General features: G+C 38.6%; 1 protein-coding gene across 9 annotated transcripts in view; it reads left to right on the top strand.

Moving 5' to 3' along the window:
* The window catches only part of PKNOX2 (PBX/knotted 1 homeobox 2), a 3,468,198-nt gene that overhangs the window by 1,078,831 nt on the left and 2,372,851 nt on the right, over positions 1–16,516 (top strand). The gene's annotated exons all lie outside the window — the stretch shown is intronic.

Raw genomic sequence — 16,516 nt, forward strand, 5'->3', positions numbered from 1 at the left:
GTTATATTGTTTGTATTATTATTGAGTTATGTGTTGCACACCAGGGTGCTTGGCTGTCACACCCTTTGTACTTAGTTAATACTGCAGACAACTGTTCATGGCTAATTTCATAGCATATATAAATCTGGGACAATGGAAAACAACATATTCAAGGATACATCTCTGTAATTATGCAAATCATTATAGCAAGTGAGGCAATGTGATTCCATTAGTCCCACAACTACCTGAAACTAAGACCTTTTGATGCTTTGGAAAATATTGACCATCTGTTGCACATGAAACTCTAGTGGCAGATACAAACCATGTAAGTGGAAGGCCAAGACTGATGCATACGACTCTCATTAAACAGCTACATTCCTTCATGAACCAAAATACAAATGAAAATGATTAAATGCCAGATCAGCATTCATAGGCTGAACCATTAAAAGCTGTAAATAGTTATGATTCACTCTTCTTGTCATCATAGGCATGTCCCCATTTCTTTCATCTTGACACAACAATATACTAGGAAGCCAAACTTTCATCTGTGTTTTTGGTGACCTACTAACCACTTCTGCAAGGCTTATACTTTACAGTATCACATAATACATCGTCATTATGCACTTGATAAAAGCCATAGCACTGACAGATAGTAATATGTATGCAGCATCGGCATCCTAAAAGACCCAGCATGACATTAGTGACTGATTGACACATACGTGTATGCAGCACTGGCATCCTAAAAGACCCAGCATGACATTAGTGACTGATTGACACATACGTGTATGCAGCACTGGCATCCTAAAAGACCCAGCATGACATTAGTAACTGATTGCCACATACGTGTATGCAGCACTGGCATCCTAAAAGACCCAGCATGACATGAGTGACTGATTGACACATACGTGTATGCAGCACTGCCATCCTAAAAGACCCAGCATGACATTAGTGACTGATTGACACATATGTGTATGTAGCACTGGCATCCTAAAAGACCCAGCATGACATTAGTGACTGATTGACACATACATGTATGCAGCATTGGCATCCTAAAAGACCCAGCATGACATTAGTGACTGACTGACACATACGTGCATGCAGCACTGCCATCCTAAAAGACCCAGCATGACATTAGTGACTGATTGACACATATGTGTATGCAGCATTGGCATCCTAAAAGACCCAGCATGACATCAATGATCAGCAAGATTTACGAGTCTGCCAGTTCAATGTTGCATGTCTGGCCCATAGCTCTCCACAAAGCCATAAATAATGGGGGAGATAATGGCCCAAAAATTAGGACAGTTTTTTTAAATATTGGTCCTACGAACTTAGAAAGTTAATAGAATAACAGAGTTTACGTTTGTGTGCATTGCAAAAAGGTCTGAAGCTCAAATATGTCATTATTTTCTGGTTTCAATCCTCAATGATTTTCCACTGATTTGACAGAAACCCCAAAGTTTATGGGGCACAAACCAAAAATATGATGCAACAAACTGGACATTCTACACAAATCTGGACAGCTGAGAAGTATGGCATGTGTTAACTATGCAAGCACATCTGATCCCCTGACAGACAATCTACTGAATAAAAATGCACAGTCCAGACAACTAGGCTGAACATTGATAGATAAGTATGAGCGGCCACAGGATAGTAACTGACACGGATACTGTAAAACCAGCGAACAACTTTCCTTGAATGCATGCTGGTATTGTTGGCACCCCACAGAAAACCATTTATTTTTACAAATATATGATTTCCTACTTGCAGTGCCACTTGTATACGTTAGTACCAGGTTCTCATCCTCAGTAATCAGGTGCCTAAAGGAAATTAAGGCACTGTCATCTAGAAAGTCAGTTGAAGTTGACTGTGGTTAGGGTGTATCAAACATGCAATTTTTTTTTGAATAGATCCAGTGTGTCCATTTACAAGTGAAGGGAGAACCACAATTGCACAGGCCAGAAGTGTGTCAAGACAATGACCGATTGTCATAACTGCCATATCAGTGGAATGGGTAGAAAAGCATACAGAAACTTTCCTGTCCAAGTAAGGGAGTAGACTCTGTCTTGCAGGCCTTTTTGCTTGTAGTCTTGGAGTAGAATCTTGCCAGATGACTGTTCATACAGGAGTCAAATACATCTACTTGAACTCAGCACAGATGGTTCAAATCATGCAAGATTTCATGATCTAGTTTCTATTTGTGAAAGCCTGACCTTGTCCTGCTCAGGTTGTCTTTCACACAATTTTTCAATAAAAGAATGTCGAAGGAATGTAGACTGAGATTAAGCTGTGAAGCTATCTCATAAGGTGACAAGGCTAGTCTGTAAAGAGGCTTTGACTGGATCACAAGGTAACATGGCTAGTCTGTAAAGGGGTTCTGATTGGTATGTTCTTTTCTTGTTGATGTACCATATGATAGTTACATTGTCTGTAACAACTTGAAGAGGTCCTAGGTACCAAATTTGATTCTGAGCTGAGTGCCTTGATCATGTAAAGCTTCTTTTTATGTATTTATGTGCTTGTGTGGGACACACACACCTTTCACTTTTATCCCTCATGAAACTGCTCCCCAAGCAAAGTCCGAGGTAACTTTGGTGACTACAGTTTGAAACAGGGAGAGAGAAGCTCAAGGAGCTTATGTTTCTGCAGGAATGCTCTGAACTTGTTTTCAGTAACCTTGCCCCTGCGAAACAACAACCTAGTTGTTGTCTGTGCAGCAGATTGCTGTCCAGACATATCACTATATATATATATATATATATATATATATATATATATATATATATATATATATACATATATGTGTGTGTGTGTGCGCGTGTATGTGTGTTATCTGATTACATTTTGAATGTTCAATACATTAAATCTTTGATACACAAAAGAGAGAACAAAATGTATCAAACATTCATTCAACTTGTAAAACAAATACCCAAAAAAGAAAAGATCACAAAAGGAAAACAAATTGTTTTTGTGATCTAAAAACTTTAGTCCTACCAAGCCAGACAGGGTTAGCTTTCCTGCTCACATTAGTAATGCATGCTAACTGTGTGATTGCCCCTAACCATATACCGTTCCTTAAGACTACCAGCACACATTAAAGCTTGGACACTCACCACACACACATATATACACAACACTTTCTAATAACCCTTACTCTAATTCTAACCTGCAAATACTTGCACGTGTTAAATATATCCTTTTACATAACTCTTACTGTAACCCTAATACCTATATACTAAACCTAATCCCTTACCTAACTCTTCTTCTAATTCAAACCCACACACACTTTCGTACCAATAGTCCCACCAGTAATATACAACCAATTACCTACAACAACAAAATGCACCATTGATTAAAATGCCATCAGTCAGTCTGCTATTCCCAAACACCCTGCCCTGCACTTCACTCTGTCAAGCAAAGATGTGCTGGACAAAATGCAGTGCAGCATATATATATATATGTATTGTTGCAGCATATATGTATATATATATATATGTATTGTTGCAGCATATATGTATATATATATATATATATGTATTGTTGCAGCATATATGTATATATATATATATATGTATTGTTGCAGCATATATGTATATATATATATGTATTGTTTACTATCAAAATTCTAAAATTCACTCAGTCAAGTAATGACTTAGTTTAAAAAAAAAATTGACAAAAGCCAAATTACCTGCACCCCCACACCCTGCTAATTATATGTACAAACTCCAAGATTGCACTACAATGAGGAAAATGGTAAATTCCCAATCCACACTGTACTGCAATCTCCAAGCAAAAAGTCGACCTCACAAAAGTGAATGCACACTGGCATTTGTTGTTGTAGAGCCGAACATAACCGGTTCGGTGTTAACGTGAACTTGAAAACAGGCTTTCGACCATCCAAATTCGCATGACTGCCATCCAAAATTTTCATATATATATATATATATATATATATATATATATATATATATATATATAGAGTGAGAGAGAAAAAGAGAGATTAATAGATCAGTAGCTATCATACTATAAGTTGTGGATCAGTATCTCAGTACCAACTAATGCAGATAGTTTTCTTCATAAATGAACATCTGTACGTGCATTATACTTATCTGCATCTCTGCTTATATACTTATCTTCTCCTTTATATTGATTTTTAATAATTAATATGCTGTTACTTGTTGAAGACACTGTATTATGTGAACTATGTCTTTATAGTTGTCTGATATTTAAGACAATTCACAATTAGCAATTAAGACAATGTTAACATGAACATAATTCATGTTAAAAGTGTGTCTTTTGAACACTGATGGTGCTATGTAATATGTTTAATTATCATGTACTTTATTAAATTAGTAATGTAGTTATTTTGGTCGAATTCTATGACCTTCCTCTGGCAAGACTTTTTATACCTCCTGGTGTTCCGGCTGAAGTGTGATTCTCAAACTATCTGGAAATATATCGCTGATTGATAAGTATATTTCTAGCCATTTTAACCTTTCAGAGTTCTGCATTGTCTTAATTTTGCCTGACTGAATTATTTTTTTGCCTGACTGAATTATTTTACATATTTTCTGGCATTTTGTTTTCTCTTTCTCATCTGTCCTGAAACTGCTTCCCCCTGTTCCTGTGGTGGAGTTTATAAAACTGGTCTAACAGATTTTGTGTTATCTAATTGCTTCAAGGCTTGCTGATTTAAAAATAGTTTCTGTTTGTAAATTTTTGCATACACTGTTGGAAACTCCTGGTGTTCTGGCTGAAGTGTGATTCTCAAACAATCTGGAAATATATTGCTTATTGATAAGTATATTTCTTGGCATTTTAACCTTTCAGAGTTCTGCATTATCTTAATTTTGCCTGACTGAATTATTTTTTTGCCTGACTGAATTATTTTATATATTTTCTGGAATTGTTTTCTGCTTCTCATCTGTCCTAAAACTGTTTTTCCTCCCTCCCACCTTATTCTTGTGGTGTTGTTATATTTGGTGGCTTTGCAGCTAATATTGATCTGGGACACCCCTCCCAGTCTAGTGTTCACTCTACTTAATACAAAGAGAACATTTGAGAAGGCCAACCCACTTAGTTTTTTATCCTTCATCTTCTGCTCCTCCTTCCTCTCTCCTTACACTTTACTAACAAAAAAATGCACTTTACTCATCTGCTTTTACTGTATTTGTGTTTCCTCCTACTTTATTAACTTTATTTTGCTTTTGCCTCTTCTTAAAAGCACTGAATTTTATTTATTCTGCTGCATTTATTACTGCTTGGTAGCAGCCTGATTAAATTGTAACTGTTATTCTAAGCCTTTTAGATTAAGCACTTGGGCTTCAGACCAGTAGTTTCACATTAGGTTTCTGGTCTGCACTGTTGTGGCATGACAGGTTGCTTACATCGTTCTAAGTTTGGAATTGCTGATTGAAGGCTCAAGTGTCTGTAATTCTAAAAGTGTATTAGTTCTTGTTTAAGCACTTGGGCTTCAGGCCAGTTATTTTACATTAAGAAGGTTTGTGGTCTGCACTCTTGTGAGGAGAGTGGCTAGATTCTGCCCTTCTGAGCTGGATATTTCTGGTTAAAGGCTTATTGTGCCTGCTTATTTGAACTGTTTCTCTCAGAAATTGGTGTGCCTTGTTTTCTGTAGCATAGACTAGATTCAAGCTTGCTGAATCTAGCTTTGTTTGTATAACATGAGCACTAATCCAGGCCATCTTTTTGGAGAAGGTTCCCCTGCACCCTAGTGGCAGGAGTGTGCAGTTATAACTTGTCTGATTGAAGACTGCTGGAACAGGGATCAGTTCAAAGTTTTTTACTGGTTAATTGGGTAATTTGTTTAAATTAGTTTGCTTGTTTTCTATTGTTATATAAAAAATTGCACTTTATTCATCCGCTTTTACTGTATTTGTGCTACTTCCTACTTTATTACTTTATTACTTTATTTTGCTTTTGCTGCCTGTTCTTAAAAGTACTTAATTGCATTTATTCTGCTGCATTTATTACTGCTTGTTATTAGCCTGATTAAATTGTAACTGTTATTCCAAGCCTTTGGTTTAAGCACTTGGGCTTCAGACCAGTTGTTTTACATTAAGAAGTTTGTGCTCTGCACTGTTGTGGCAGGACGGGTAGCTTACATCCTTCTAAGTTGGGAGTTGCTGATTGAAGGCTCACTGTCTGTTATTCTAAAAGTGTATTAGTTCTGGTTTAAGCATTTGGGCTTCGGGTCAGTTATTTTACATTAAGAAGGTGTGGTCTGCACTCTTTTGGGAGGAGAGGGTAGATTCTGCCCTTCTGGGTGGGGATTTTCTGGTTAAAGACTTATTGTGCCTGTTTATTTGAACTATTTCTTTCTGAAATTGGTACACCTTGTTTGCTGTAGCATAGACTAGATTCATACCTGCTGAATCTAGTTTTGTTTGTATAACTTGAGCACTAATCCAGGCCATCTTTTTTTGAGGAAGGTTTCCCTGCAACATAGTGATAGGTATGTGCAGTTAGAACTTGTCTGATCAAAGACTGCTGGAATGGGGCTCAGGTTTTAACTTTTTGTTAGTTACTTGGTTAATTTGATTAAATCAGTTTGCTCATTTGCTACTGTTATATTAAAAAAAATACACTCTATGCATCACAGCTTAGCTAGGGTTAAACTATTCCTGGGGCCATAAAGTCTGCTTTTCAAATTTTCCCTTTGAACTAGCCAGCTGTTTTAGTTTTAGCACTCAAATCTGTTTCTTTGAGCTCAGCACTTGTTCAGAACTCACTGTAATCACTAAATAAGCTACAAATTACTACAGCACTCAACTTTCCTCACTTGTTTAGAGGAAAACAGTTTTTGGTACTTAATAAATAAGCACCTATCCAGGCATGTCTAAGGGTCAGCTCCCGGTGTTTTCTCCTGTCTACCTGATGAATCTGGGCATCTTGGGGCAATGCAGCAATTGTCTCATGTACACAGACAACCCTCTCCTCCTACCACCCAACACTACAACCTGTGAGAGATGCACTTATATAGCCAAACTGGAAGCAAAGCTCTCTTTACTCAAGACTGTACTAGACAGTCAAGAGGAGAAGGTAAACACTTGCACCTCACCACACTCATCACATAGTCCCTCAAAACCTACACCACTAAAGCACACACATAAAAACACAAAACACACACCTACATTCACAGAGACTCTCAATAAAAATCTGCTTAAGCAACAGAGACCTCCAATGCAGAAACGCAAGCAACCTCCACCCCCCCAACACAACCCAAATGACACATAGCACACAAACTCAGTGTTCCACTCAACCACAGCCCATAAGACATAACAACATACCCAACACTCTAGTCATAGGTGACTCTGTAGTCAGGCACACTGATGTTCCACTCACCAGGCTAAACAAGGAGAATTTTACTGTCAGCTGCCTGTTGTGTGCCATGATCCCCCACATAACGCACGCTACCAGTTCACTACACAACAAGTACAAATATGACTCTGTCATTGTCCATGCTGATGTGAATGACCTGAGACATACCTTCCTGGACTACATGAAAAGAGACATGGAGGAGCTCTCAGATCTTGTAGCCCAGGCAGGTATGACCCTAGCTGTGAGTAGCATCTCACCATCACCGAGAATGATACCACAGTACAAGGACAAAATGATTGACTTCATCAATTGGCTAAGCTTCTGGTGTCATTCTAAGGGGATCCAGTATCTGTCTGCCTGGGATGACATGATCAACAGACCACAATGCTTTGCCAGAGATGGCCTGCACCTGTCGCCCTTGGAATTCCGGATACTGGCTAAGGCTCTTGCCACCCCATAGTGCCTTTTTTTAGGCAAGGTTCAAATGACAAATTCTCCACTGTAACAGGTACAAGCAAGCAAAATCTAAGGGTAATGCTATTCAGTGCTAGAAGTCTAAACCTTAAAATGCACTCACTCGAGGCACTCCTTAAAATGGAGAACATCGACACCTGTGCTGTGACAGAGACCTGGTTCAAGGCTGTAGAGAGCACCCCTGCATTACCAGGATATAATTCATACCAAACCTTTTGGCCACCTAACCTGGACCGAAACACTAAAGGCAGAGGCGTGTCCATATTCATTAAGGATATCCCCACCTCCAGGCTAGTTGCTCACCATAATACATCCGAGATTATCCAAGTGCGACTAACTCTGAGCAAAACCACAATCCAAATTGTACCTTGCTACATATCCCCCACTATGCCCCAGGATTCCCACTCCTCATTTCTTGATTTACTGGAAAATATTAGGGTACAACCCAGCACCCTAATAATGGGTGATTTCAACTGTGCCACCATTAAATGCGAAAACTACTCATGTACCAACTCTTTTGCTCAACGTTTTCTGGAATTCATAAATTCCATTGCCTTGGATCAACTTCACCAGGGACAGAAATATCCTAGACCTGGTCATTACCAACATGGACGACCAGTGTTCTACACCAGAGGTCAGTTCATCGGTCAGATCTGACCAAAAGCTAATCACCCTAGAAATCTACATCCCACCGCCACCCCCTATTAGGGAAACCACCGTAAAAATTTCTCCAAAGCCAACTTCACGCTTCTTAAGACAGAAGTGGCAAACTTCATGACACCCATGCAGATGGACAATAGAGATACGACTGTTGAATCCTACACAAATGTACTTTATAAGCACTTACATGAGTGCATGGATCGTGCTATCCCCAACAGAACCAAGATGCTATCCTCCAAAAAAAGGAAGCCAATCTGGTGGTTCCCTGCAATAAATAAACTCTACAACAGAAGAAAAAAACTGTTGCAAAAAAGAGTAAAATCCCATGATTGGAGGAACTCCCTGGTCATCCTCAGTAAGAAGCTGAGATCCCTCATAAAATCCTCCAAAGCTAGTTACGAAAACAAAATTGCCACTGATTTTTAAAGACAACCACAAAGCATTCTATAGCTATGTCAAGAATCTCAATGGCAACACTCAAATCTGCTCTGAGTTACAGCACAGGGGCACTAAATGTACATAACCAACTGATATTGTCAACATCCTGGCAGATAGGTTCAGTGCTAACTTTACCCTCCTTTCATCCCTAAAGGGCCCATCTCTGTATCGGAAGAATGCAAAGTTCCTGTAATCACGGCTACACAGATAAAAAACCCACTCTCCAAAGCCAAGAACACAGCATCCATGGGACCTGACAACATCCCAGGCTGCGTTCTATGCGAACTACAGAATGAACTGGCACCCCACCTAAGTACCATATTCAATCATAGCCTCACCTCAGGCTTTGCGCCCACTGAATGGTGCACAGCGACTATTATCCCACTGCACAAAGGGGGAGCCACCACGGACCCAGGGAACTACCACCCCATTAGCTTGATGAGTCTGCTCTGCAAGGCCATGGAACATATAATCATGGAACTTATAGATAAACTCTGGACCCCACCCAGTTCTGGTTTACAAAAGGCAGATCATGTCTCCTAAACCTGAAGGACTTCTTTGAAGCAGTCACCAAAGCCGTAGACGAGTGTAAGGTGGTTCACACAGTCTATCTAGATCTCACCAAGGATTTTGACACCATCCCCCACTCTGGAATTATAGATAAACTCACTAAACTAGGTATAAATCCCTATGTCACAAGATGGGTTGCCAACTGGCTCACTGACAGAACCATCACTGTGAAAGTAGCAGACTCCAAATCCGACTTTAGACTAGTGACAAGGGGAGTACCACAGGGTTCAGTCCTGGGTCCTCTCCTGTTTGGTATCTACTTCTCTGAAGTACAGGCTAACGCAGAAGGTCTTTGGTTAACGAAGTTCGCAGATGACTGCAAACTAGGAGCCATAATCGAAATTCCTAACGATGTGGACATCCTACAAAAGGGCCTCTCTGAGACAGATGCCTGGTGTCAAAGCCATGGCCTCAAGCTCACTGCCAAAAAGTGCATTGTCATCCCCTTTGTTAAAACCCTTTACCCGCGAGCTACCACCTAAGCGGTAGTCTACTTAACACCAAAAGTATGATAAGAGACCTTGGGACACAGGTGGACAGTAGTCTCTCCTTTGATAATCACATCACCACAGTAGTCAAGAAATCCTTCTACATGGCACACCTCATCACAAAAGGTTTCTCATCCCGGAAAAAAGAGGTCATTGTTCCCCTCTACTCATCACTCATTAGACCCATTATAGAGTACAGCGTCTCTTTTGGTATGTACCTCACAAGACATCTACAACAACTGGAAATGCCACAGAAATAGCTCACAAAGAGGATTACCAGCCTCAAACAGATGCTCTATGCAGACCGTCTCAAAAAACTTCAGCTTTACTCCATTGCATATCGCCTACTCAGAGGCAATCTCTTCCTAACATACAAAGTTATGTCAGACTCAGAGCTGTTGGACATACTCCACTTAAAGAAATCCCAATCCCACCGACTTACACTCTCTAGGGGCCTAAATATTGTCACCACAGTAAACAGAACATGCTGGAGGGATAGATTTCTGTCCCAGAGAATTCCCATACTCTGGAACAAACTACCTATCTATATCAAACAAAGCTCCTCATTAGTACTCTTCAAGAAAAATCTTGGTGATTGGATAGGAAATAGGAAATTCATCCCGGGGATCACCTCTGTGGCTCTGCTCGACAGGGTCACATGAAAATAATTTTCTTGGGTGGCAAAAGCCAGGGTACCTTTTTGGCTAGCCTTATATAGGCCCTAGGGCCAATAGCCTAGTACCTACCTATGAACTGGGAATTGAGAGCTTGTAGATAAAAGTATTGTTTTTTAATATTTAAGACAATTCTCAATTAAGACAGTGTTAACATGAACATAATTCATGTTAAAAGTGTGTCTTTTGAACACTGATGGTGCTATGTAATAGGTTTAATTATCATTTACTTTATTAAATTAGTAATGCAGTTATTTTGGTCGAATTCTATGACCTTCCTTTAGCAAGACCTTTTTAACTAGGAATTATTGTTTTTGAATTTGTTCTTGATAATTTTGTTGGGAGGACTTTGTAGATTTACTCTGTTAAAGTATCATCATACCTCTCTACCTGAAAACATAAAAAATCTGGACAAAGGCCCATGAAAAATAGGTACAAATCTGTATGCTGATTAACTTAAAAGTTGCATACATAATTAGGTAATGCCACCTACTCCAATGGAATTGTGGGGTACCAACCTTCAAATGCAAACTGAAGAACAGACAACCAAAATATGAACCTAGCCCTAGAGTGATTGCATATAGAAGTTGTTATAGTAAAATAAGTTCCTTAATCCTATAACTGTCTTTTGGCTTTTCCTGGTAAGGGGTCACCACAGAGGAACTCTGGTCCGCTAATGATTGGCAGTGAATTTTTGCGGTGTTGAGTTGCTTGCCCAGCTCCCAACCTTTAGTGAAGGCACTAGTGTCCAACCTTCAAGGAAGATACACACACGCACCTACCTGCATGTCTTTAAATTCATTCAACTGCAGGGAGGACATGCAGACTCCACACAGTAGGCGCTCCAGCTGAGAATTGAACCGGAGAACCTCTAGCTTTGAGGCAACAATACTAACCGCTGCACCAATGCAGCCTCATGTTCCTTAATCCTATAATGCTCGATATAATTTTGAAAAGATGATGCCAAATGGCAATAGACTGGCAGCTGTTGACTGGAAAGACTGCCATTGAAGGTCATTATCTTGTACTGTGTTTGATATCAATAACTTCCAGAGAAACATATATAGAGACGAGATAGCAGAGAAGCCGTTAACATGGGGTGAAGGGAAGTAATTTGCCAGCAAGTGCAAGTTAAAATTTTGCAAATTATTAAGTTGAACAGTTTAAGCCAGAAAAGAACATTACACAGTTTGATGTGGAGGAGAACACCTGAGCTGGAAAATGTTAATTTACTGCAAGCAGTGATTATCTCTAAGTAGGTACATAGTTGTTTAGCTATTTCTTCAGAATTTGGAAGTGAAAAAAAACAGAGTTTTGAGAATTGGCTGACAGTCATAATTTCATTCCCTTTTCCAAAAGTCTTTTGGTTTGTCTGCATTGAAGTGTTGATGGTTAATGAGATACTGCCTCCTGCTGCTTAATAGCATGGCCTTGGTGTGATTAAAGTCCTTGGTAAAGAGATTAAAAAAAGCAGCAGCTATTTTTAATTTTTCTGTTATTTTACTGATACATAAGTTTGTCAGACTATTTCTGCAAATTTTGCACAGCAGTATCTTAATGTGGTACATTACACCCAGAAATCAGTCTTCTTTCATCCCCTGCTAAACTAAATAAAACACCATTGCACTCAACTCAGTTTTAAAAATATTCAACATATTAACATAATTTCATTCGCAAGGGGAAAAATCTTCCTAAATGTTTTTCACAGTACCCTCCCTATGTTGCCTGTGTTGCACAGAAATGTGGATAACATCCAGTCCAGTGTAATGTCTTAATTTGGCATAATATCTCCCCAAAACAGTCTCTGTTTTGTCTGTGATATCTGCAGTGGGACAGGGATGGTGGTCATTAAAGTATAACTCAGCAGTTTCAATTCTGTACAGTGATTTGAAAGGCCTTTGTTGAAATTTTACTGAACAGAGCTAATATTTTAGCCCCAGTTTGAAAAAAAAAAGGTGGTGCTGAGTCTTTAAAAGGAGAAGGGCGGCTGGATTGCAATCTGACAGCGTGACTGATCGAGAGAAAAAAAGGGAGGTAGACTGGCTGTAAATAGAAATACACGAAACACAGGGCAGTCTGTTCTGCAGACAGCTGCCATTTATATTCTGGAAAGAATATGATACCGTGGCGTTTACACATATCATTCAAGCATAGAGTAAGGATGTAAAGTCCTTTTCTTGTGAGCCTTTGCAATGCAGAGTTCTGACCAAAGATACCTGATTTTGCGATATCGTTTACTTTGCCTGTTTGCTTTATTTATGTCTTTTCCTGCATGCCTATAATCAGAACAATTCAGTTATAATGAATGCAAACATGCACGTATTTATCAAACAGTAAATAGTCTAAAATAATTTTAAGGGGTGAGCAATGATAGAAACCTCTTGACTGTGTGAGTATATATCACAAGTATCCGCAGAGTCTTAACTAAAAACTAAGTTTAGTTGAGACAACAAAACCGTAATTTACTTGGATAGTACAAAACCACTGTTCAGCTCTTTTCTGATACCCATTTCCAAGACAAAAATAATTTTTTTCAGAAGAAAAAATATTTGGATCACTGGTCTGCCTTTCTTAAAATAAAGATTGTGTTGTATATAATTTATGATTTCCTAGAACAAGTAGCAAACTAAAATTCTTATTTTCCATAATGGTTAGACAACACACAGACCCAGAACCACACTGTGTACTGTAAATGTACAGGAAGCGCCAATCAGTTACTTCTGTATGTTCCCTACCCTGAGAATAACCAGTGTTTGTAGTTCGCATTCGCTAATAAAATGTGCTGCTTCTAATTTCAAATGAAGTTATCAGAGCTGTCACAGAAGCGCGCTAAATCCAGTGGAATCCTCTGTGTAAAAACTGATGTTGCAGGGTTCATTTTCATCTGTGAACGCAAATACCTCATACATGTTGATGATGTTCAAATCGTAAACAAACTTACAGGAAGGTAATTCGATTCAGAACCTTCATAAATAGAGGAGTGGGAAATCAGTGACTGTTGCTCCAGAAATACCTATCGCCACACACGTGCGCAACAACAAACACCTTAAAATAATTAGCAAGACAAACACAATGCAACAGATTGTGGTTTTCATAAAGCTGCCCCTAGTTTGTCCCAAGAAAAAATGAGAGCTGAAGTTATTAAAAATATGAAATAACAATGATGCAAAGAATAACACATTCCTGCAGAATGCTGTGGACGGAAATTCGTTTTTTGAAAAGAAGCCGATATAAATATCAGTTTTGGATTTTGTTCTTGCAACTTAGCCTGACATTTCATCTGTCTGTGGAGTTCCTGTTGCTACTGTAGTTCTAAGGGACACTGTATTAGGTTTTACGTCAAAAACACTTCTGTGCTGTACTGCTGCTGCTATTCAAATTCCAAACACGTACGGTAAACAAAGTCCAAGTCTCTGACAGGCTGGCAGTCATAATGCACACCCCTGCACATTGATGACATTGTGGGCAATGCATGATGACATCAGCCACAACCTAAAGTTGTTAAAAAAAAAAAAAAAAAAAATCAGGAATTGAAGGGGCCACTCGTGAACTTGTGGCACGCCAATTTTTTGGCCTCAAAATGGGTAAATATTGAAGAATTCGGTATGGTTGAGAGGTATGAGTATCATGCAAATTTTCACATGTGGTTGCTGTTGGTGATTTTTAAAAATAGAAATGTGTTTTATTCTGCATTCTGCTGCTTAAAATGGTTGCAGTAAATAATGTGGTGCAAAGACAAATGAACATATGAGCAAACAAACACAAGACATGTTGTTATAATGACAACACCTGCTTCTCAGCGAAACATATAAGGTTCTCTCTGGTGCACTTAAAACTGATTTCAGGAATATGCATTTATGACTGGAATTGTCTCTGCTCAAAAAACAGAAGTTCAGTTTCCCAGTTATGCAAACATAGAGCAGCTGCATTTACACAAATTCTACCACTGGTGTCCTAATGGAATGTACAAGTTAAGTTTGTGTTTGATTATTTAAATGCATCCAAAATGTATTATTAGAAACTGTAACACATTGTTCAATAAGTCCATTGTATGAAGGCTTTATTGAATGTATTCATTTCTGCCATGTGAATAACTGAACAAACTAATGTCAGGTTATTTGTCCGCTGTTTAATCCTCTGGGTCAGTGGTGTTGCAATATTTAACTCCAAAATATGCTGACTTTAAAGTTTTAATAACACATTTGATGAAAAACATCACTGTATTGCAGGTACTGTGATCCAGAGTTTAAGCTAATTTCACTTTGGCTCTTACTCCATTTTCAGAATCAGCATTTTAAGGGTGCTCATTTCCATAGTATTGTTGATAAGTTGTCACACTTGGAATAATGCAGGTTTACATAAGACACTGATGCAGGCCTGCAAATATAAAACATTTTAATTTTTTTTTAATTTACCAGTTTACAGCAATTGCAATCCAAGATGCAAAACATACAGCCTCCAGCCTTTAATACCCAGTTACTGATTAAGGAAACCTACTGTTTGTCAATGCCTGATACAGTAGTTCTCAGAATGTCTTTGCAAAAAGATTGTTGTTACAGTTTGTCGAGTTAAGGGAATGCCAGCATAGTTCTTAACATATCTCTAAAATGTGGAGCACTGCCACTACCTCTTAAAACGTGAAACAAATAAGCAAAATGTGGAACACCTGAGAACGGGTTAGTAGCAGTTTCAACTATGAAACTCACAAGATGGTTAAAATGTCCAATGTAACAAGTTATTTTGTTGGAGTAATATGATTCAGAGTTATTTACCTTGGATATCACTTAAAAATATTAGTAATGAATGTGTGACAGAGCCTTTCAATGTGAGACTGGGAGGATGATGAAGACTTTAAGTCTCAGAAAGAGGAGCATTCCTCATAATGAGGTACACTTGAGGGGTATGACTGCTAGTGCCAACTTGGTCACAATTGCTCTTACGTTCGGAGAACTGGGGAAGAGGGGAAGGTGAGTATTTCAGGAGCCTGTCAGTTTATCGAGTTCAATTCTGTCAAATGTGGGTAGGCATACCTCTCAACTGTCCAGATTTTTGCCTCATATTTTTTTGGTGTGTTCCTCATACAATTTTTGTTTTTCTGCCAAATCATTGATGATTGAAGTCAGAAAATAATGATAGACATTTGAGTTTCAGATTTCATATCCTCCAGAAAATTCAGACTAATGCAAAGCCCCTCCAAAAAAAAAAAAAAAATTCCTTCTGACATGTTTTTTTTTGTCTACTGGCATTTGGTAGATTTGCTGTCAGTGGCTGCATTTATCAACCTTTCTCTTTTCTCCTTGTTTCTGTGACCTCAGAGTTGGTATAAGATAGAAACTGAGGTTGTAAAGTTTTGCCTATACATCAGGGGTACAGAGGAAAAGGAAGGTTGTTACTTGTTTGTGACACTTTTTGCATCAGTTGTTTAATTGTAAAGCTTTCAGTTTTAGAGATTGTGGGAGCAATTTTCTGTTTGCTGGCATTGAGGGATGCAGTATTTCACTGTAACCACCACTGCCTACTTTCACCAGTATAAGAAAAAGGTCATATAATAAGCTTGCCTGCTATGTTTCTCATGTTTGCATTGCCTAGTTAGATATCAGTATTTCTACTGTCTTGCAAAATCAAGATCACATTTCCTTTCTTTCGACCAGCCTTTCTGCAAATCACCTATAGCCCAGTCAACTGAAATCATCCTTACCTCAATTGGACACATTTTTTCAGGGCACGTAGATTGAAGTGAATGTCTGCTAATATAATTAATATTTACTTCACCTATGAACTTTACATGTGCTTCTGAAAATGTTAGCCATTGTAGATTAAGGTAAAACTGACCATTCAGTTTTAAGAAACAGTGACGTCAGAAAAAAATGATAAGAATGTTACTGACTTATTAGA

Source organism: Protopterus annectens, chromosome 8.part0 (genome assembly GCF_019279795.1).
Source record: "Protopterus annectens isolate FY-2018-M chromosome 8.part0, PAN1.0, whole genome shotgun sequence".
Classification (NCBI taxonomy): Eukaryota; Metazoa; Chordata; order Ceratodontiformes; family Protopteridae; genus Protopterus; species Protopterus annectens.